Here is a 22,562-nt window from a genome sequence, read left to right on the forward strand (position 1 = left end):
TACACAAATCTAAGCAGCCCCTGATCACAGCCCTGAGGACATTGCTGTAAGTGTGCTGGAGTACAGCTGTCTACCAGGTGCTTGGCATTCTTCCAAATTTGCATGGCCTGTCTGGCCAGGGAATACAAGAGCATGACTCTTCTAGATGAGCTCTTACATGGGTCCTAAGCTCATTTGGTAAGGATTGCACTTTATCAGCAAGACTTTGTACAACAGAAATATATGAGAAACCCAAGCTCTCTTGACTAGACGAGGACGGAATAACGTCCCAGGTGAAGACGAACAGATGCAACTTCCATCAGATGTTATCCTGATGAAGAAGATTATATCTCCAAAAGTCATTTCAGAAGTGGGATTTCGAACCCACGCTTCCAGAGGAGACTGCAGCCTAAACACAGCGCCTTAGACCACTCGGCCATACTGATAGTGAAGAGTGCTAAGAAATGTATAAAAGTCACTCAGAAATTTCTGCGTCCATGCAAGCTTGAAATAATTTCAACCTTCAAACACAAGGTGCAACTTTTTGCACAGGACAATAAACACAGAAGATCACATATGAAAGCAAATCATTTCACAGGTGTACTTTTTTTTATGCTTTTAGAATAACTTATACCTCTCACCAGCTATTTAGGGTTCTGTATCCTACTCACAAAATTATCTTGCCTGCGACCTCTCTCTTTATACACAAACAACTACTGCTCAGGAAGTAGGAAGGCAGAAGGTGGGACAGTTTATGCAAATTTATGCTGTCAATGTGCCTTGCAGATTCATGCAGAATTTCTAGTTCCTTGCTGGAAACAAGAGAGCAGGCCTTGTTTCAGATCAACTGTCCCTAGCAAGGAACGTCTGAGCACATCCATTCTTTTGCTCTCTAGCCCCTGGCTTGGGACTCACCCTCACTGGCTGAGGAGTGAAGTTCTGCATACCAACGTTGAATAGAAGGTATGTTTGTGATTGGTTTGAGATGGGTGGGAGGTCAAGAGCAGGGAAAAGCAAGTCACCTTCACTTCTAGTCTCCTCTTCTATGCCTACCTGCCGTTCACTCACTCTGTCTTTGTTTCATTCTCTCCTTCCTCAACACCCCATCTCACTCACTGGCTCTATCATCTGTGCTCTTTCCCCTTGCTCTTCATTTCATACTGGAAACATCTCTTGAATGGATCATTAGAAAATGAGGTTACATAAAATTAAAAATCTACTTATTGGAAACCAAAAATATCACAAGACTGAATGTAAGCCATTTCTTCAATAAAAGGGATTTTTTAGGCACCCCCCAAAAAACACATAAAACACCACTAGTGCTAGAAGAATATTATACGAGCTTGAAGACAGAATTGGGCAAATTCATTTGCAGTTGAAACTGAAGTTTGGTACTTATTCAGATATTATATGCACTGCCAATTTTTAGCTGAGATTCTGAAGGAACGCAGTGACAAAATGGACTTAAAGTTTTGTCTGAAGTGGGATTCGAACCCACGCTTCCAGGAGAGACTGCGGCCTTAACGCAGCGCCTTAGACCACTCGGCCATCCTGACCACATGCTGCTTGTCCATCTACATAGTGAGAAAGATAGTGTGAACAAAAAAAACACACATCTTAGGCCATAAGTGGCTATAGCAAGAAAAAAACTCACTGCACTTTTCCAAAATGACAACCATATAAGCCCATGTGAGGGAAATGATCTGATTTTCTCCCTCAAGAAAAAAGAAGATTAAACACAGGTTTGTCAGAAGTGGGATTTGAACCCACGCCTCCAGAAGAGACTGCGACCTGAACGCAGCGCCTTAGACCACTCGGCCATCCTGACTTGCATTTGCAGCACCTTCCACTAGCCAGACAGCCATGCAAGTTTGGTACCGAAAAGGCATGCCCTCAATTTATTTATCCCATTATAAGCATTTCCAACAGATCTTTGAACAATCCATACAGAGCAGTACCTATGAAGAACTCTTTAGACCTTTAAAGCGTACAAAGAGAAAGTGCTATTCACCAGCCACTTGAACGGCCCAAAGCTGCTTTGAAATTGAGTCAACAGCCACATCTTGGCTGACTAAAGCAAATTCAACAAGGGAGCTCAATGTCACAACATAGGGTGGAATACGCAAATCTAAGCAGCCCCTGATCACAGCCCTGAGGACATTGCTGTAAGTGTGCTGGAGTACAGCTGTCTACCAGGTGCTTGGCATTCTTCCAAATTTGCATGGCCTGTCTGGCCAGGGAATACAAGAGCATGACTCTTCTAGATGAGCTCTTACATGGGTCCTAAGCTCATTTGGTAAGGATTGCACTTTATCAGCAAGACTTTGTACAACAGAAATATATGAGAAACCCAAGCTCTCTTGACTAGACGAGGACGGAATAACGTCCGAGGTGAAGACGAACAGATGCAACTTCCATCAGATGTTATCCTGATGAAGAAGATTATATCTCCAAAAGTCATGTCAGAAGTGGGATTCGAACCCACGCCTCCAGAGGAGACTGCGGCCTAAACACAGCGCCTTAGACCACTCGGCCATCCTGACAATGAAGAGTCCTAAGAAATGTATAAAAGTCACTCAGAAATTTCTGCGTCCATGCAAGCTTGAAATAATTTCAACCTTCAAACACAAGGTGCAACTTTTTGCACAGGACAATAAACACAGAAGATCACATATGAAAGCATTTCATTTCACAGGTGTACTGTTTTTATGCTTTTAGAATAACTTATACCTCTCCCCAGCTATTTAGGGTTCTGTATCCTACTCACAAAATTACCTTGCCTGCGACCTTTCTCTCTATACACAAACAACTACTGCTCAGGAAGTAGGAAGGCAGAAGGTGGGGCAGTTTATGCAAATTTATGCTGGCAATGTGCCTTGCACATTCATGCAGAATTTCTAGATCCTTGCTGGAAACAAGAGAGCAGGCCTTGTTTCAGATCAACTGTCCCTAGCAAGGAACGTCTGAGCACATCCATTCTTTTGCTCTCTAGCCCCTGGCTTGGGACTCACCCTCACTGGCTGAGGAGTGAAGTTCTGCATACCAACGTTGCATAGAAGGTATGTTTGTGATTGGTTTGAGATGGGTGGGAGGTCAAGAGCAGGGAAAAGCAAGTCACTTTCACTTCTAGTCTCCTCTTCTATGCCTACCTGCCGTTCACTCACTCTGTCTTTGTTTCATTCTCTCCTTCCTCAACACCCCATCTCACTCACTGGCTCTATCATCTGTGCTCTTTCCCCTTGCTCTTCATTTCATACTGGAAACATCTCTTGAATGGATCATTAGAAAATGAGGTTACATAAAATTAAAAATCTACTTATTGGAAACCAAAAATATCACAAGACTGAATGTAAGCCATTTCTTCAATAAAAGGGATTTTTTAGGCACCCCCCAAAAAACACATAAAACACCACTAGTGCTAGAAGAATATTATACGAGCTTGAAGACAGAATTGGGCAAATTCATTTGCAGTTGAAACTGAAGTTTGGTACTTATTCAGATATTATATGCACTGCCAATTTTTAGCTGAGATTCTGAAGGAACGCAGAGACAAAATGGACTTAAAGTTTTGTCAGAAGTGGGATTCGAACCAACGCCTCCAGGAGAGACTGCGGCCTTAACGCAGCACCTTAGACCACTCGGCCATCCTGACCACATGCTGCTTTTTCATCTATATAGTGAGAAAGATAGTGTGAACAAAAAAAACACACATCTTAGGCCATGAGTGGCTATAGAAAGAAAAAAACTCACTGCACTTTTCCAAAAAGACAACCATATAAGCCCATGTGAGGGAAATGATCTGATTTTCTCCCTCAAGAAAAAAGAAGATTAAACACAGGTTTGTCAGAAGTGGGATTTGAACCCACGCCTCCAGAAGAGACTGCGACCTGAACGCAGCGCCTTAGACCACTCGGACATCCTGACTTGCATTTGCAGCACCTTCCACAAGCCAGACAGCCATGCAAGTGGGGAACCGTAAAGGCATGCCCTCAATTTATTTCTCCCATTATTAGCATTTCCAACAGATCTTTGAACAATCCATACAGAGCAGTACCTATGAAGAACTCTTTAGACCTTTAATAAGTACAAAGAGAAAGTGCTATTCACCAGCCACTTGAACGGCCCAAAGCTGCTTTGAAATTGAGTCAATAGCCACATCTTGGCTGACTAAAGCAAATTCAACAAGGGATCTCAATGTCACAACATAGGGTGGAATTCGCAAATCTAAGTAGCCCCTGATCACTGCCCTGAGGAAATTGCTGTAAGTGTGCTGGAGTCCAGCTGTCTACCAGGTGCTTGGCATTCTTCCAAATTTGTATGGCCTGTCTGGCCAGGGAATACAAGAGAATGACTCTTCTAGATGAGCTCTTACATGGGTCATTAGCTCATTTGGTAAGGATTGCACTTTATCAGCAAGACTTTGTACAACAGAAATATATGAGAAACTCAAGCTCTCTTGACTAGACGAGGACAGAATAACGTCCCAGGTGAAGTCGAACAGAAGCAACTTCCATCAGATGTTATCCTGATGAAGAAGATTATATCTCCAAAAGTCATTTCAGAAGTGGGATTCGAACCCACGCCTTCAGAGGAGACTGTGGCCTAAACACAGCGCCTTAGACCACTCGGCAATCCTGACAGTGAAGAGTCCTAAGAAATGTATAAAAGTCACTCAGAAATTTCTGCGTCCATGCAAGCTTGAAATAATTTCAACCTTCAAACACAAGGTGCAACTTTTTGCACAGGACAATAAACACAGAAGATCACATATGAAAGCATTTCATTTCACAGGTGTACTGTTTTTATGCTTTTAGAATAACTTATACCTCTCGCCAGCTATTTAGGGTTCTGTATCCTACTCACAAAATTACCTTGCCTGCGACCTTTCTCTCTATACACAAACAACTACTGCTCAGGAAGTAGGAAGGCAGAAGGTGGGGCAGTTTATGCAAATTTATGCTGGCAATGTGCCTTGCACATTCATGCAGAATTTCTAGATCCTTGCTGGAAACAAGAGAGCAGGCCTTGTTTCAGATCAACTGTCCCTAGCAAGGAACGTCTGAGCACATCCATTCTTTTGCTCTCTAGCCCCTGGCTTGGGACTCACCCTCACTGGCTGAGGAGTGAAGTTCTGCATACCAACGTTGCATAGAAGGTATGTTTGTGATTGGTTTGAGATGGGTGGGAGGTCAAGAGCAGGGAAAAGCAAGTCACTTTCACTTCTAGTCTCCTCTTCTATGCCTACCTGCCGTTCACTCACTCTGTCTTTGTTTCATTCTCTCCTTCCTCAACACCCCATCTCACTCACTCGCTCTATCATTTGTGCTCTTTCCCCTTACTCTTCATTTCATAGTGGAAACATCTCTTGAATGGATCATTAGAAAATGAGGTTACATAAAATTAAAAATCTACTTATTGGAAACCAAAAATATCACAAGACTGAATGTAAGCCATTTCTTCAATAAAAGGGATTTTTTAGGCACCCCCCAAAAAACACATAAAACACCACTAGTGCTAGAAGAATATTATACGAGCTTGAAGACAGAATTGGGCAAATTCATTTGCAGTTGAAACTGAAGTTTGGTACTTATTCAGATATTATATGCACTGCCAATTTTTAGCTGAGATTCTGAAGGAACGCAGTGACAAAATGAACTTAAAGTTTTGTCAGAAGTGGGATTCGAACCCACGCCTTCAGGAGAGACTGCAGCCTTAACGCAGCGCCTTAGACCACTCGGCCATCCTGACCACATGTTGCTTGTCCATCTACATAGTGAGAAAGATAGTGTGAACAAAAAAACCACACATCTTAGGCCATAAGTGGCTATAGCAAGAAAAAAACTCACTGCACTTTTCCAAAAAGACAACCATATAAGCCCATGTGAGGGAAATGATCTGATTTTCTCCCTCAAGAAAAAAGAAGATTAAACACAGATTTGTCAGAAGTGGGATTTGAACCCACGCCTCCAGAAGAGACAGCGACCTGAACGCAGCGCCTTAGACCACTCGGCCATCCTGATTTGCATTTGCAGCACCTTCCACAAGCCAGACAGCCATGCAAGTTTGGTACCGAAAAGGCATGCCCTCAATTTATTTATCCCATTATAAGCATTTCCAACAGATCTTTGAACAATCCATACAGAGCAGTACCTATGAAGAACTCTTTAGACCTTTAAAGCATACAAAGAGAAAGTGCTATTCACCAGCCACTTGAACGGCCCAAAGCTGCTTTGAAATTGAGTCAACAGCCACATCTTGGCTGACTAAAGCAAATTCAACAAGGGAGCTCAATGTCACAACATAGGGTGGAATACGCAAATCTAAGCAGCCCCTGATCACAGCCCTGAGGACATTGCTGTAAGTGTGCTGGAGTACAGCTGTCTACCAGGTGCTTGGCATTCTTCCAAATTTGCATGGCCTGTCTGGCCAGGGAATACAAGAGCATGACTCTTCTAGATGAGCTCTTACATGGGTCCTAAGCTCATTTGGTAAGGATTGCACTTTATCAGCAAGACTTTGTACAACAGAAATATATGAGAAACCCAAGCTTTCTTGACTAGACGAGGACGGAATAACGTCCCAGGTGAAGACGAACAGATGCAACTTCCATCAGATTGTGGAAAAGTAAATTTTTCCATGTTATATGTGCCTACGTGTTCCCCATGTTATGCCATATGTGCATGATCGATATGCATGTATTCCCCTCTGATCAATTAAAGACGCAATTACAGTTGTGTCCATCTCTAATATGCCAGTTTCCAGTTTTCGTAAATATAACGAATATCAGGCCTATGTAAAGCTACGTTGCCACGTTTTACAGTGTGCACGTTAATTCATTGAATTATCCCCGTTTCTAGGCCTCAAAAGGGCCCGGACTCAGATTCAGCTCCCGTTTCCTGAACCCTCTCCGAGGAGCGATACAGCCCCCACCTGTATCCCTGACCCTTAGCTTACTTTCATGTCTCGCAGTGCCCGGCTCGGCCTGGCTCTGCCTGCCAGTCTGCCAAGAGTATGTTATGATTCTAGTTATCAGTCCAGCCCTCCTTCTCTGCATTCCTAAGCTACTGAATCGCATCAATAGTTTTCGTCATTGTCTAGCCTTTATGTCTCCATGTAAGAGGAATACTGTATTAATATTCATAGAATATTCCTCGCACACACACTACATGTAGAATTATGCATGCACCAGTCTTAGTGTCTGTTAGCCTTTACCCTGATAACTTTCGGATTCTATCAACATGTACTCTAAACAACAGATACTAGATATGCCTGGGTACATGTCGCTCTGACACTCCAGACTTTAGTCTCCTCTTCTAGCGCAGAAGTCATAGCCCCCAGTTCTCCCTGGTAACACGTCATTGCCCATTTGCGCGCACCACTAGGTTAGAGGTCCCAGCTGCTCAGGTAGCCCCCTCCATGTTTCCGCCCCTTTTATGACATATTCTGTTACGTTTACATCACATGTCTATGTATACGCCCTGTACACGCCTTCTTGTTGCATCAGTTTTGCCCTTATCTTTCACGACTGCTACAAACCCCGCCTACTGCTACGCCTAATGTATTGAATGTAATGCAATTATTTTGATATATATATTGTGCACGGATATTAAAGTTTGCTAGCCAATTCCCAGATCCTGCCCGACAGCTGTCGGGCCCTGCCAACCTACTCCCGTACAGGCTGTCCTGTTCCTGTCCTTTATGCTTGATTAAAGCCTGTCAACTCCAACTACCTCGAATTTTGACTCTTATTTATTGAGCTATCTGTTTATATGAGTATCCTGAAAAATAGAACCGGTAATTAATTATTTATTTACCACATAATGGCGCCCGAATAGGGACTTGCCCTTTCCCCACGCGCCGGAGAAGCCACGCAGGCCCCCTGACCCTCTGCAGCCGTGACGGAACCATACCGTGCACGTGCAGATATTTCTGCTTCAAGTATCCCTCAGGCCCACGGAGGAGACGGAGGTTGCGGTCCAGCATCCAGACGAGGCGGTGGAGGAACGCGGCGAGTCCCGACCAGAGCCCAAGCCGAGAGTCCAAGGTCCGAGGTATCCGGAGGCCCACCTGTAACTGAAGTCCGAAGTTCGTCCGTCCGTCGTTGTAGCAGTCCAGTCCAGTCCGAGGCCTTCCGTTCTTGCTGCCCGGTGAGTACCGTTGCTGGGGTAGTATCTAGACAGGGTCAATTGAATTGTCTCTGGTCCGTGGGTTTGGGTACACAGATCCAACACGAAGTGTCCACTTAGGTGGATGCGGGTCCTGACGTGTCTCTTTATGAGACCGGTAAGTTTCGTACTGTTTTAGCAGTGCATCTAGTCATTCCAGTAAGTTCTGTTCTGTTCTCGAGAAATTCATGTGTTTCTGTTCTCAGTATTCCAGGTAGTATTTTGTCCGAACTGTTATTTTTAAATGTTATTTCATGTGTTTTCAATGTCGTGGTATGAGCGATTTGTTTTCTTAAAGTTATTATTGTGTTTATCGTGTATTGTACTGTGTCCAGACTCTAGCCTAGTCATGCCTCTGTTCTCTAAGTTACGTCAGTTAAAAACTAGAAAAGGTCTGCTCGAGGAAGCAGTTCCTGTCCCGCCTAGGGACAGTCCAGGTCATTTTATGTATCATAAACATGGCATAAGTTCCATGTTATATCTAGATTTATGGGTAGAGTACACCAAGGAATTAGAAGAGAAATATAGATGGCCTGTATCAGGCACATGGGATGCCGAGTGCATCATGCGAGTAGAAGAAGCATTATGGAAAAAGAAAGCCAGACAGTCCCAGAAAGATGCCATCGAGTTATGGCGCAAAGAATCTCATAAAAGAACAGAAAAAGAAATCAGAAAGTCAGAATTAAGTAGGGAATCCTCAGAAAGAGCCCAAGAAAGGGAATTAATCGAAATAGGTGAACGAGTTAAAGCCGAACAGTCAGACAGACAGAGAAATGCCCTCATTAAGGGTATGTATCCTCTTCTTGCCGAGGGCTTGCCGAAAGCAACCCCGGAAGCACCATGTAATTTTCCGCCGCCATTAGTTCCGATTAAACTACGTCACAAACCGACCGCAGCTGATATTTTTCTCTCGTCCTACTTGGACGACACAGTCCCAGAATATGCAAATCCTGCTCCGCCAGCTCCTGTAAATAATGTAATTCCTGTTCCTCCAGCCACCGGGGCACCCGTTGCAGCACCTGTTACGGTACCCCCGGTCCAGCCCATAGTACAAGTTCCCGCCACATCAGTCACTCTGCCAGCACGAAGAGTATCAGTCGACGATTCCAGTTTAGGGGCCGCGGGAGGAGGTCCTCCTGGCACCCCGCCGCCACACAAACGTGTAACGTTAGTCGAGTTACATGAACGTGCGTTACAGCGTACGCCCAAACATCAGTCCGTTGCAGATATCAAGCGAGCTCTTACCGAATGCCGTTATGATCCAGTCCCAGGCGATGATAATATGGTTATATATTCATTGCGCGTAAGACGGGTGACCGAGTATTTGGACACCCTACCGAATATGAAAGAAGATCTAGACAGAATGTATCGCTTCATCCGTACAGGAGACGATCCAGAAAGTATTGGCGAAATCATGTCTCTAAGGAAAGCTGAGACCCAGCTCATGCTATTAAAATTTCTAATCAATTGTTTAATAGGGGAACAAGATTGTCCGACTAAAGATCCGACCGAAATGAAAGTTCTGACAAGGTGGAGTGATAATATAGCCGAGGGTAGACACAAGACACTCAGTAGTATAGAGAGTATGTACAAGAAAATTCGTAAGGAAATAATAAGGTTTCACGAGAAACGCAAAGCAGCACAAGTAAGTGAGAAAGAAGACAACTCTTCTACTGAAGAGGTAGACGACGAGAATCCCACCAGAATAGCGTATGTAGGTAGAACTAGACTTCCCGACCGACATTCACGCCTAGAACACAAGAAAGTTTTTCCTCCTCCAGCACCAGAACAAGGTTCTCTTGAACAAGTATTTCAAGCTACCGATCACATTCTGAAATCACAAATCGGTTATAGTGAACTTAGTACCATGCATGAACAAGAACTAGCCCGATCAGCAGTCCGATGGATTACTGATTCTACCACTTTTCCAGACGAAATAGTGGCACAAATGTTTCTGAAACTGCCCCCAGCCGAGCAGCGACTGGTGGGTATGTATATGATCCAGCACCTCATTACACTGTATGAGGGACAACATTCTGATCCAGGTCCGTTACATGATGTTCTGAACGAGTTACTCCAGTATAAATGGAAAGGTTTAGGTACTGATTTAATTAGTATCATTCTAGAACAGCGCCACAAATATAGAACGTTTCTGAATCAGCATTTTGTTCATGTCTCACCTCCAGACAGTAAACCATTCTACATAGATAGACAGCATCCGTTACGAGAAGTACACCCAGTTAGGACAGCGGGTGGCGATCTAGAACGAGTATTTGTTTACACCCCGATTACCAAGATGGAACTCTTAGAGATGAAGAAATTAATTCCCTGTCATGACAAAGATCCAGCAGGGTTCCATCGAGAATTAAAAGACATGCTCCGTATGGGAGAATACACGTATCCAGATATCATTAAAATGTTAAAGGTCCTGTTGCCCGCAGGGGTATATGAAAAACTCAAGGAAAAAGAATGGGAGGTGGGAGAGAAAAAGATAGATTGGACAGTTCTAGAAGCTGAAGATAATTCACGTGTACCAGGTACCGGTCTTGGGGACAAATGTAAAGAATTGCCCGAGTTATTGATTCAGGTTTTGCCAAGATTATTAGCCACGAAAAAGGAAGATTGGGATGCAATCTCAGCTTGTAAACAGAAACAGGATGAAGACACTAGTGATTTTTATTCTAGATTCGAAAAATGTTTTATATTTAACAGTGGTTTAAAGACAGGTAGCGAGTCATACCCTCATCTTTTTGTTACTAAACTAGTCGAGAATTCAAGTCCACAAGTTAAAAATCGAGTTTTGAAAGTCGAAAGTACCTGGCAAGCTAATACCCCGTCACAAATGCTTCAGATGCTCCAGTATCACCAGAATAGAATCAGGGAAGAGCAAGAACACGAAAGGAAACGTATGAAAGATACGAAAATGAAAGTACTAGTTGCACAATCTGTTCCACAAGACAGTCAGAAGAGGGGTCCGAATCAAGCCAGTCATCCAGCAGCTCCCGTTAAAGGGTCATGCAATTATTGTAAACAGCCAGGTCATTTTATAAACGAGTGTGCAGTTCTGAAACATAACATAGCCACTGGTAAGACTAAAGAAAGACCACGCCCTCCTAGACCAGAACAAATCTCACAGACTTCTCAGTCACCACAGAATGCACAACAGACAGTTCCAGCATCGCAGCCCATCGCTGCAACACAGCATGTTACACAACAGATGTACCAGTATGCTCAGACAGAGTATCCAGAGTATCAACAGTATTCATGAAACAGCCTAGAGAGGGAGGTAGGCTTGCCTCTCATCGAGATACCTGTAGATCAAGAGGGTCCCTATGTACACAGTCAAGTATTGGGGAAAGACAGAAAGTTTTTGATTGATACAGGGGCAAGTAGGACTACTATCAGTCATGACGAGGTTCCAGGGGCTCCGCTCTCAGGCTCTAAAAATGTTTCCCTTGGATTTTCAGGAAAGCCTATTGTAAACGAGATTTCAAAACCAGTTTCTCTAGAAGTTGGTCCATTGTCCCGAACTACTGATTTGTTACTTACGAAATCGTGTCCAGAAAATTTGTTAGGCATTAAAACATTGAAGGAATTAGGTGCAGTAATTTGCTGCTCCCCAGAAGGAGTCCGATTGTTTTTAAGGGACTATAAAGGTCATTATGTATTACGTGATGTTGATCCAAGATTACTGAATGTCCCCCAGCATCTATGGGCGCAAGGTCCAACTGATGTAGGTTTTATGCGAATCACACCCCATCGTGTGACTCTCAAGAGAGGTATAGTCTTGCCACGGATCAGACAGTACAGATTACCACCTGAGGCTGTAGCAGCCTTATCCAAAATTATTGACGAGCTCATTGCTCAAGGAGTGGTTGTAGAAACTGACTCCAATGTATGTAATTCTCCTATCATTCCAGTCATGAAACGTACTGATCCAAATGCACCTCCAGTATATCGATTAGTGATTGACCTTCGAGAACTTAATAAATGTATCATACCCCAGTATCCAGTAGTCCCAGATATTTCATCTCTATTGACAGCTATTGATTCTGAAGCCATATTTTTTCACAGTAATAGACCTCAAGAATGCATTTTTCAGTGTTCCCATTCATCCAGACAGTCAGTACCTTTTCGGTTTTTGTTTAAATGGATGGAGCTATAAATTCACACGAGCTCCTCAAGGTTTCACAGAAAGTCCTAGTATTTACAGTCAAGCACTTAAGAGACAACTAGACAACATTCACATGCCAACTGACACTGCCCTGCTCCAGTATGTCGATGATCTACTGATCACAGCCCGTTCTGAGCGTGCTTGCGAGCGAGCGTCACTTACAGTCCTGTATTTTCTGGCCGAGCAGGGGCACAAGGTGTCCCCTTCAAAGCTCCAGTTCTGTGTCCAGCAAGTGATCTACTTAGGCCACTTACTGTCCAAGTGGGGTAGGCAGTTGACACCAGACCGTATCCAGTTAATAGCGAGTCTTCCACAGCCCAAGACACAGAAGGAGGTACGTGCTTTTATTGGCCTCACTTCTTACTGCAGACAATGGATTCCTCAGTATGCATTTCTAGCCAAGCCACTGATACAGTTAACGACACAGGAGGCAGCCGTATCGACTGTCCTCCCTTGGACATCTGAACATACACTTAGTTTTAATGAATTAAAGAAAGCCTTATGCCAAGCACCTGTTCTAGCTACACCGAACTACAGTAAGCCTTTTACACTTTTTGTCACAGAACGTGATGGTACTGCATTATCTGTTCTCACACAAGATCAAGCAGGACAGTACAAGCCTTGTGCTTATTTTTCGAGCACATTAGATCCAGTAGCCCAGGCTCTGCCTGCGTGCCTCAAGTCAGTTGCAGCCACAGCTTTAGCAATCAGACAAAGTGATTCCATAGTATTAGGACACTCCCTGACAGTACAAGTTCCACACTCCGTGAAAGTTCTTTTAAACCGAACACAGACTCAGCACTTGACAATTGCACGTTTAACAGGTTATGAATTGACACTGTTCCAGCCACACATAGAAATCAGACGCTGCAACGTTCTAAATCCTGCTACCCTGTTACCATCAGTTACTTCAAATCCCGCCACACATGACTGCGTGGAAATCATTAACACTATGACCAAGCCAAGACAAGACCTGACAGACATTGCATTACTTAATCCCGACCTGACACTTTATGTGGATGGTTCATGTATGAGAACAAGTACAGGAGAACTAGTAGCCGCGTATGCAGTGACTACTGAAACCGAAGTTATAGAAACACACCGTATTGACACCTTGTCTGCTCAAGCAGCAGAGCTAGTCGCTCTGACCCAAGCTTGCATATGTGCCAAAAACCTGAAAGTAAACATATATACAGATTCACGTTATGCATTCGGAGTTGTACACGACTTCGGAGTGCTCTGGCAGGAGAGAGGTTTCATGACTTCTCATGGAACCAAGATTCAGCATGGTCTCCTCATTCAAGCTCTGTTAGATGCAATACATTTACCGACAGCTATCGCTATCATGAAGTGCAAGGCACATACGAAAGTTACTGACATCATTTCCCAAGGTAACGATCTAGCAGATCGAACAGCCAAGCTTACAGCTCAGACACCAGACATTCCAGTTAACAAGACACCGACATTCATTCCAGAACAGACTACATGTATGACAGTTAAGGACCCTACACAAGATGTCATAGACATACAGTTACATGCTACTCCTGAAGAAATCAAGAAATGGTCCGAACAAGGAGGGGTCCAGACAGATCAAGGATGGGTGACGAAGGGAAAAGTCACATGGTTTCTCCCCGACTCTATGGTTCAAGTCATTATCAATACCGCACATAGTCCAGCACATCTAGGAGAAAAAGCTATGTTAGACAGTATACAGAACCTTTGGTTCAACAAGCACTTACGAGCTGCAGCCAAGCAGAAAGTCCGTATTTGTATGATATGTTGCCAGTTCAATCCAGGTAAAAGTGTCCCGGTGGAACAAGGTGGATTCCAACCTCCTGACCACCCTTTTGAAGTCCTCCAGATGGATTACATTCAGATGGAGCGATGTCGAGGTTTCAAGTATGTTCTTGTAGTTGTATGCGCTTTGTCCAGGTGGACAGAAGCATATCCAGTTCCAGATTACACAGCCGCGACCACTGCTAAGCAGTTGGTTCGTGAATTCTTCCCCCGTTATGGACTCCCTAGGGTCGTGTATTCTGATAACGGCCAGCCATTCTCCTCTGAGTTAATGAAGCATGTTTCCCTTTTGTTAGGGTACCAGTGGAAGTTCCATTGTGTGCGCCATCCTGAAGCAGCCGGTCTCGTAGAGAGACATAATCAAACTCTGAAAGTCCGTATTGCGAAAGTTTGTAAAGAGAAAGGTGTAGACTGGCTAGTAGCCCTGCCAGTTGCTTTATTCTTCATGAGGATGGTTGCACATTCCAGATCAGGTCTGTCCCCTTATGAGGTCGTATTCGGCCGCCCCCCAAACATGTGGGGTACACCTAGACCTCGCAGTATTACAGATGTTTCCAGTAATATGCTGACAGATTACCTAGCTTCCTTGATGTCTGCCCTACACTCTTGTCGTTCACAGGTTGCCGCCGCATTTCCAGATAATACCGAAGTGAAACCGCATGAGGTCATCCCAGGTGACCTAGTACTGGTCAGGAACTTTGATCGTTCAAGTCCGCTGGAGCCTCGCTGGAAGGAGCCGAGACTAGTCCTTCTGACCACCCGTACGGCCGTGAAGTTGGAAGGCCGTAAGGGATGGGTCCATCTGTCTCACGTCAAGAAGTTTCATGGACTCCGAGAAAAGACATTTGCCAAGAACATTTTTAAGAACTTTTCCAATTCTAAAGACTGCCTGAAACCAGACCCTAATCTGAATCCTGAACTGAAAGTTACTCTGTTAGAGAAAACTCCGCAACAGGAGTATAAGTTAAAGCTCCGGTCTAGTAAAATAAGTCAGTCAGTTTAATTGTCTAAGTCCCTCTCGGGTGAAACGGTTAGACAGGTTTCTGACATGTATAAGATAGACCCCCATAGTGAGAGAGTTAGTCAAAACTCCATAAGATGTATCATTTTTCTAAGTTTTATATTGTTTCTAAGTTTGATGGTTACCTGCACAAGTTATGCATTACATTTATGTTTTCCAAGTTCACATGTAAACAAGTTTTCTAATGCTACAGTAGAGCACACATTTAGTGATCTGCCTCCTCACGAGTTATCCTATCGTCTTGCTATGCGTAATAATACATTTATAAGAATATTACACTATTCACACCAGACCAGCAATGCTACTAATTGTTGGGTGTGTGGTCGACTCCCCCCTTTCCAGACACCGAAGAGAGTTCTGCCCCTCTTTCCTTATCCGTTTTCACATAATGGTTCGTGTGGAGCATGGTCCACGTTAACGTCATCTTCAAATGATATGTCCCTTCTGAATAGAACATGTTTCCCAGACAAGCAAGGTCTCCCCCATAGGACAGGGTTAGATCTAGAAAATGAAGTTTATAATTTAGGTAATTATTCTTCGAATTTCATGGTCCTGAATGTTCAGTCTGATACTACTCCAGACTTACCTGCTATTTCAGTACTACCAGTCAAAGGCGAATTATGTGTCAGAAAGAATGGTTCCGCACATGTAGGACATAGTGATTGTACTACTACTGTCGAGTATAGTGACAGTGGGAAATCTATTTTCAAAGCCTCACGTCATTCTTATTTTGTTTGTGGTCAGACCGCATATGTTCGTCTGCCCCTCGATTGGGATGGAACCTGTTACATTGCCTTCCTACTGCCACCAGTTTTTCTAGCCCCATCTGATTATCACAGAAACACACATCTAGTACACGTCAGGCATAGAAGGGAGATCGAGTCCCCAATTGTCGATCAAACTGAAACTACTCTAGAACAATATCAAGACTTTAATAAAGGTTTCTTCTTTTTTATAGGACCTATCCAGAATAGTAAGTTAATACGTAGACTAACCAGAACCCTTGAAGCAGTAGTGAATGAGACTACTTCTGCTCTAGGTAACTTAACCGAAGAGCAATCTGCTATGAGATTTGTCGTGCTCCAAAATCGTCTCGTTCTTGACGTCATACTGGCCGATAGAGGAGGAGCATGTAGAGTCATCGGATCTAGTTGCTGCATTTTCATTCCTAATAACGCGCCGTCTGTTTATTCAGCTATAACCAGACTTCATAAAATTGCCCATCAGTTACACCAGAATCCAGGCACCTGGACATGGTCCGGTTGGCTCTGGAGTATTATATCTGCCTGGGGATGGAAAGTATTGTCATTTCTAGGTATTGCAGTAATGATCATATTCAGTTGCTGCCTCTGTATACAATGTGGCCCTGCGATTTGCGGCATTTGTGCTACCTCTTGTATTCCTAGTCCTAAGTCCCGTTCCAAGACAATTCGAGACGAGCAAATGATGCTATATGAAATGATAGATGGTATCATGAATATAGATGTTTCCTGATGGAAACGTAGGGCACAAGGAGGGAATGTGGAAAAGTAAATTTTGCCATGTTATATGTGCCTACGTGTTCCCCATGTTATGCCATATGTGCATGATCGATATGCATGTATTCCCCTCTGATCAATTAAAGACGCAATTACAGTTGTGTCCATCTCTAATATGCCAGTTTCCAGTTTTCGTAAATATAACGAATATCAGGCCTATGTAAAGCTACGTTGCCACGTTTTACAGTGTGCACGTTAATTCATTGAATTATCCCCGTTTCTAGGCCTCAAAAGGGCCCGGACTCAGATTCAGCTCCCGTTTCCTGAACCCTCTCCGAGGAGCGATACAGCCCCCACCTGTATCCCCGACCCTTAGCTTACTTTCATGTCTCGCAGTGCCCGGCTCGGCCTGGCTCTGCCTGCCAGTCTGCCAAGAGTATGTTATGATTCTAGTTATCAGTCCAGCCCTCCTTCTCTGCATTCCTAAGCTACTGAATCGCATCAATAGTTTTCGTCATTGTCTAGCCTTTATGTCTCCATGTAAGAGAAATACTGTATTAATATTCATAGAATATTCCTCGCACACACACTACATGTAGAATTATGCATGCACCAGTCTTAGTGTCTGTTAGCCTTTACCCTGATAACTTTTGGATTCTATCAACATGTACTCTAAACAACAGATACTAGATATGCCTGGGTACATGTCGCTCTGACACTCCAGACTTTAGTCTCCTCTTCTAGCGCAGAAGTCATAGCCCCCAGTTCTCCCTGGTAACACGTCATTGCCCATTTGCGCGCACCACTAGGTTAGAGGTCCCAGCTGCTCAGGTAGCCCCCTCCATGTTTCCGCCCCTTTTATGACATATTCTGTTACGTTTACATCACATGTCTATGTATACGCCCTGTACACGCCTTCTTGTTGCATCAGTTTTGCCCTTATCTTTCACGACTGCTACAAACCCCGCCTACTGCTACGCCTACTGTATTGAATGTAATGCAATTATTTTGATATATATATTGTGCACGGATATTAAAGTTTGCTAGCCAATTCCCAGATCCTGCCCGACAGCTGTCGGGCCCTGCCATCCTACTCCCGTACAGGCTGTCCTGTTCCTGTCCTTTATGCTTGATTAAAGCCTGTCAACTCCAACTACCTCGAATTTTGACTCTTATTTATTGAGCTATCTGTTTATATGAGTATCCTGAAAAATAGAACCGGTAATTAATTATTTATTTACCACAAGATGTTATCCTGATGAAGAAGATTATATCTCCAAAAGTCATGTCAGAAGTGGGATTCGAACCCACGCCTCCAGAAGAGACTGCGGCCTAAACACAGCGCCTTACCCCACTCGGCCATCCTGACAGTGGAGAGTCCTAAGAAATGTATAAAAGTCACTCAGAAATTTCTGCGTCCATGCAAGCTTGAAATAATTTCAACCTTCAAACACAAGGTGCAACTTTTTGCACAGGACAATAAACACAGAAGATCACATATGAAAGCATTTCATTTCACAGGTGTACTGTTTTTATGCTTTTAGAATAACTTATACCTCTCACCAGCTATTTAGGGTTCTGTATCCTACTCACAAAATTACCTTGCCTGCGACCTCTCTCTTTATACACAAACAACTACTGCTCAGGAAGTAGGAAGGCAGAAGGTGGGGCAGTTTATGGAAATTTATGCTGTCAATGTGCCTTGCAGATTCATGCAGAATTTCTAGATCCTTGCTGGAAACAAGAGAGCAGGCCTTGTTTCAGATCAACTGTCCCTAGCAAGGAACGTCTGAGCACATCCATTCTTTTGCTCTCTAGCCCCTGGCTTGGGACTCACCCTCACTGGCTGAGGAGTGAAGTTCTGCATACCAACGTTGAATAGAAGGCATGTTTGTGATTGGTTTGAGATGGGTGGGAGGTCAAGAGCAGGGAAAAGCAAGTCACCTTCACTTCTAGTCTCCTCTTCTATGCCTACCTGCCGTTCACTCACTCTGTCTTTGTTTCATTCTCTCCTTCCTCAACACCCCATCTCACTCACTGGCTCTATCATTTGTGCTCTTTCCCCTTGCTCTTCATTTCATAGTGGAAACATCTCTTGAATGGATCATTAGAAAATGAGGTTACATAAAATTAAAAATCTACTTATTGGAAACCAAAAATATCACAAGACTGAATGTAAGCCATTTCTTCAATAAAAGGGATTTTTTAGGCACCCCCCAAAAAACACATAAAACACCACTAGTGCTAGAAGAATATTATACGAGCTTGAAGACAGAATTGGGCAAATTCATTTGCAGTTGAAACTGAAGTTTGGTACTTATTCAGATATTATATGCACTGCCAATTTTTAGCTGAGATTCTGAAGGAACGAAGACACAAAATGGACTTAAAGTTTTGTCAGAAGTGGGATTCGAACCCACGCCTCCAGGAGAGACTGCGGCCTTAATGCAGTGCCTTAGACCACTCGGCCATCCTGACCACATGTTGCTTGTTCATCTACATAGTGAGAAAGATAGTGTGAACAAAAAAACACACATCTTAGGCCATGAGTGGCTATAGCAAGAAAAAAACTCACTGCACTTTTCCAAAAAGACAACCATATAAGCCCATGTGAGGGAAATGATCTGATTTTCTCCCTCAAGAAAAAAGGAGATTAAACACAGGTTTGTCAGAAGTGGGATTTGAACCCACGCCTCCAGAAGAGACTGCGACCTGAACGCAGCGCCTTAGACCACTGGGCCATCCTGACTTGCATTTGCAGCACCTTCCACAAGCCAGACAGCCATGCAAGTGGGGTACCGAAAAGGCATGCCCTCAATTTATTTATCCCATTATAAGCATTTCCAACAGATCTTTGAACAATCCATACAGAGCAGTACCTATATAGAACTCTTTAGACCTTTAATGAGTACAAAGAGAAAGTGCTATTCACCAGCCACTTGAACGGCCCAAAGCTGCTTTGAAATTGAGTCAATAGCCACATCTTGGCTGACTAAAGCAAATTCAACAAGGGATCTCAATGTCACAACATAGGGTGGAATTCGCACATCTAAGTAGCCCCTGATCACTGCCCTGAGGAAATTGCTGTAAGTGTGCTGGAGTCCAGCTGTCTACCAGGTGCTTGGCATTCTTCCAAATGTGTATGGCCTGTCTGGCCAGGGAATACAAGAGAATGACTGTTCTAGATGAGCTCTTACATGGGTCATAAGCTCATTTGGTAAGGATTGCACTTTATCAGCAAGACTTTGTACAACAGAAATATATGAGAAACTCAAGCTCTCTTGACTAGACGAGGACAGAATAACGTCCCAGGTGAAGACGAACAGAAGCAACTTCCATCAGATGTTATCCTGATGAAGAAGATTATATCTCCAAAAGTCATTTCAGAAGTGGGATTCGAACCCACGCCTTCAGAGGAGACTGCGGCCTAAACACAGCCCCTTAGACCACTCAGCCATCCTGACAGTGAAGAGTCCTAAGAAATGTATAAAAGTCACTCAGAAATTTCTGCGTCCATGCAAGCTTGAAATAATTTCAACCTTCAAACACAAGGTGCAACTTTTTGCACAGGACAATAAACACAGAAGATCACATATGAAAGCATTTCATTTCACAGGTGTACTGTTTTTATGCTTTTAGAATAACTTATACCTCTCACCAGCTATTTAGGGTTCTGTATCCTACTCACAAAATTACCTTGCCTGCGACCTTTCTCTCTATACACAAACAACTACTGCTCAGGAAGTAGGAAGGCAGAAGGTGGGGCAGTTTATGCAAATTTATGCTGGCAATGTGCCTTGCACATTCATGCAGAATTTCTAGATCCTTGCTGGAAACAAGAGAGCAGGCCTTGTTTCAGATCAACTGTCCCTAGCAAGGAACGTCTGAGCACATCCATTCTTTTGCTCTCTAGCCCCTGGCTTGGGACTCACCCTCACTGGCTGAGGAGTGAAGTTCTGCATACCAACTTTGCATAGAAGGTATGTTTGTGATTGGTTTGAGATGGATGGGAGGTCAAGAGCAGGGAAAAGCAAGTCACTTTCACTTCTAGTCTCCTCTTCTATGCCTACCTGCCGTTCACTCACTCTGTCTTTGTTTCATTTTCTCCTTCCTCAACACCCCATCTCACTCATTTGCTCTATCATTTGTGCTCTTTCCCCTTGCTCTTCATTTCATAGTGGAAACATCTCTTGAATGGATCATTAGAAAATGAGGTTACATAAAATTAAAAATCTACTTATTGGAAACCAAAAATATCACAAGACTGAATGTAAGCCATTTCTTCAATAAAAGGGATTTTTTAGGCACCCCCCAAAAAACACATAAAACACCACGAGTGCTAGAAGAATATTATAAGAGCTTGAAGACAGAATTGGGCAAATTCATTTGCAGTTGAAACTGAAGTTTGGTACTTATTCAGATATTATATGCACTGCCAATTTTCAGCTGAGATTCTGAAGGAACGCAGAGACAAAATGGACTTAAAGTTTTGTCAGAAGTGAGATTCGAACCCACACCTCCAGGAGAGACTGCGGCCTTACGCAGCGCCTTAGACTACTCGGCCATCCTGACCCCATGTTGCTTGTCCATCTACATAGTGAGAAAGATAGTGTGAACAAAAAAAACACACATCTTAGGCCATAAGTGGCTATAGCAAGAAAAAAACTCACTGCACTTTTCCAAAAAGACAACCATATAAGCCCATGTGAGGGAAATGATCTGATTTTCTCCCTCAAGAAAAAAGAAGATTAAACACAGGTTTGTCAGAAGTGAGATTTGAACCCACGGCTCCAGAAGAGACTGCGACCTGAACGCAGCGCCTTAGACCACTCGGCCATCCTGACTTGCATTTGCAGCACCTTCCACAAGCCAGACAGCCATGCAAGTTTGGTACCGAAAAGGCATGCCCTCAATTTATTTATCCCATTATAAGCATTTCCAACAGATCTTTGAACAATCCATACAGAGCAGTACCTATGAAGAACTCTTTAGACCTTTAAAGCGTACAAAGAGAAAGTGCTATTCACCAGCCAATTGAACGGCGCAAAGCTGCTTTGAAATTGAGTCAACAGCCACATCTTGGCTGACTAAAGCAAATTCAACAAGGGAGCTCAATGTCACAACATAGGGTGGTATACGCAAATCTAAGCAGCCCCTGATCACAGCCCTGAGGACATTGCTGTAAGTGTGCTGGAGTACAGCTGTCTACCAGGTGCTTGGCATTCTTCCAAATTTGCATGGCCTGTCTGGCCAGGGAATACAAGAGAATGACTCTTCTAGATGAGCTCTTACATGGGTCCTAAGCTCATTTGGTAAGGATTGCACTTTATCAGCAAGACTTTGTACAACAGAAATATATGAGAAACTCAAGCTCTCTTGACTAGACGAGGACAGAATAACGTCCCAGGTGAAGTCGAACAGAAGCAACTTCCATCAGATGTTATCCTGATGAAGAAGATTATATCTCCAAAAGTCATTTCAGAAGTGGGATTCGAACCCACGCCTTCAGAGGAGACTGTGGCCTAAACACAGCGCCTTAGACCACTCGGCCATCCTGACAGTGAAGAGTCCTAAGAAATGTATAAAAGTCACTCAGAAATTTCTGCGTCCATGCAAGCTTGAAATAATTTCAACCTTCAAACACAAGGTGCAACTTTTTGCACAGGACAATAAACACAGAAGATCACATATGAAAGCATTTCATTTCACAGGTGTACTGTTTTTATGCTTTTAGAATAACTTATACCTCTCGCCAGCTATTTAGGGTTCTGTATCCTACTCACAAAATTACCTTGCCTGCGACCTTTCTCTCTATACACAAACAACTACTGCTCAGGAAGTAGGAAGGCAGAAGGTGGGGCAGTTTATGCAAATTTATGCTGGCAATGTGCCTTGCACATTCATGCAGAATTTCTAGATCCTTGCTGGAAACAAGAGAGCAGGCCTTG

At 43.5% G+C, this 22,562-nt stretch overlaps 7 non-coding genes across 7 annotated transcripts; all 7 read right to left on the reverse strand.

The window, feature by feature from the left end:
* Positions 1-1,724: 1,724 nt before the first annotated feature.
* On the reverse strand, positions 1,725-1,807 carry TRNAL-CAG (transfer RNA leucine (anticodon CAG)). The gene has a single exon. It is a non-coding gene; the product is annotated as a tRNA-Leu (tRNA).
* Positions 1,808-2,439: 632 nt separating this feature from the next.
* On the reverse strand, positions 2,440-2,522 carry TRNAL-UAG (transfer RNA leucine (anticodon UAG)). Its single transcript has one exon. It is a non-coding gene; the product is annotated as a tRNA-Leu (tRNA).
* A 1,298-nt stretch (positions 2,523-3,820) lies between these two features.
* On the reverse strand, positions 3,821-3,903 carry TRNAL-CAG (transfer RNA leucine (anticodon CAG)). The gene has a single exon. It is a non-coding gene; the product is annotated as a tRNA-Leu (tRNA).
* A 1,741-nt stretch (positions 3,904-5,644) lies between these two features.
* Positions 5,645-5,727, reverse strand: TRNAL-AAG (transfer RNA leucine (anticodon AAG)). Its single transcript has one exon. It is a non-coding gene; the product is annotated as a tRNA-Leu (tRNA).
* Positions 5,728-17,900: 12,173 nt separating this feature from the next.
* TRNAL-UAG (transfer RNA leucine (anticodon UAG)) lies at positions 17,901-17,983 on the reverse strand. Its single transcript has one exon. It is a non-coding gene; the product is annotated as a tRNA-Leu (tRNA).
* Positions 17,984-19,009: 1,026 nt separating this feature from the next.
* On the reverse strand, positions 19,010-19,092 carry TRNAL-AAG (transfer RNA leucine (anticodon AAG)). Its single transcript has one exon. It is a non-coding gene; the product is annotated as a tRNA-Leu (tRNA).
* A 188-nt stretch (positions 19,093-19,280) lies between these two features.
* TRNAL-CAG (transfer RNA leucine (anticodon CAG)) lies at positions 19,281-19,363 on the reverse strand. The gene has a single exon. It is a non-coding gene; the product is annotated as a tRNA-Leu (tRNA).
* Between the last annotated feature and the right edge of the window lie 3,199 nt (positions 19,364-22,562).

The sequence above is a fragment of the Lissotriton helveticus genome, chromosome 8 (genome assembly GCF_964261635.1).
Source record: "Lissotriton helveticus chromosome 8, aLisHel1.1, whole genome shotgun sequence".
NCBI lineage: Eukaryota > Metazoa > Chordata > Amphibia > Caudata > Salamandridae > Lissotriton > Lissotriton helveticus.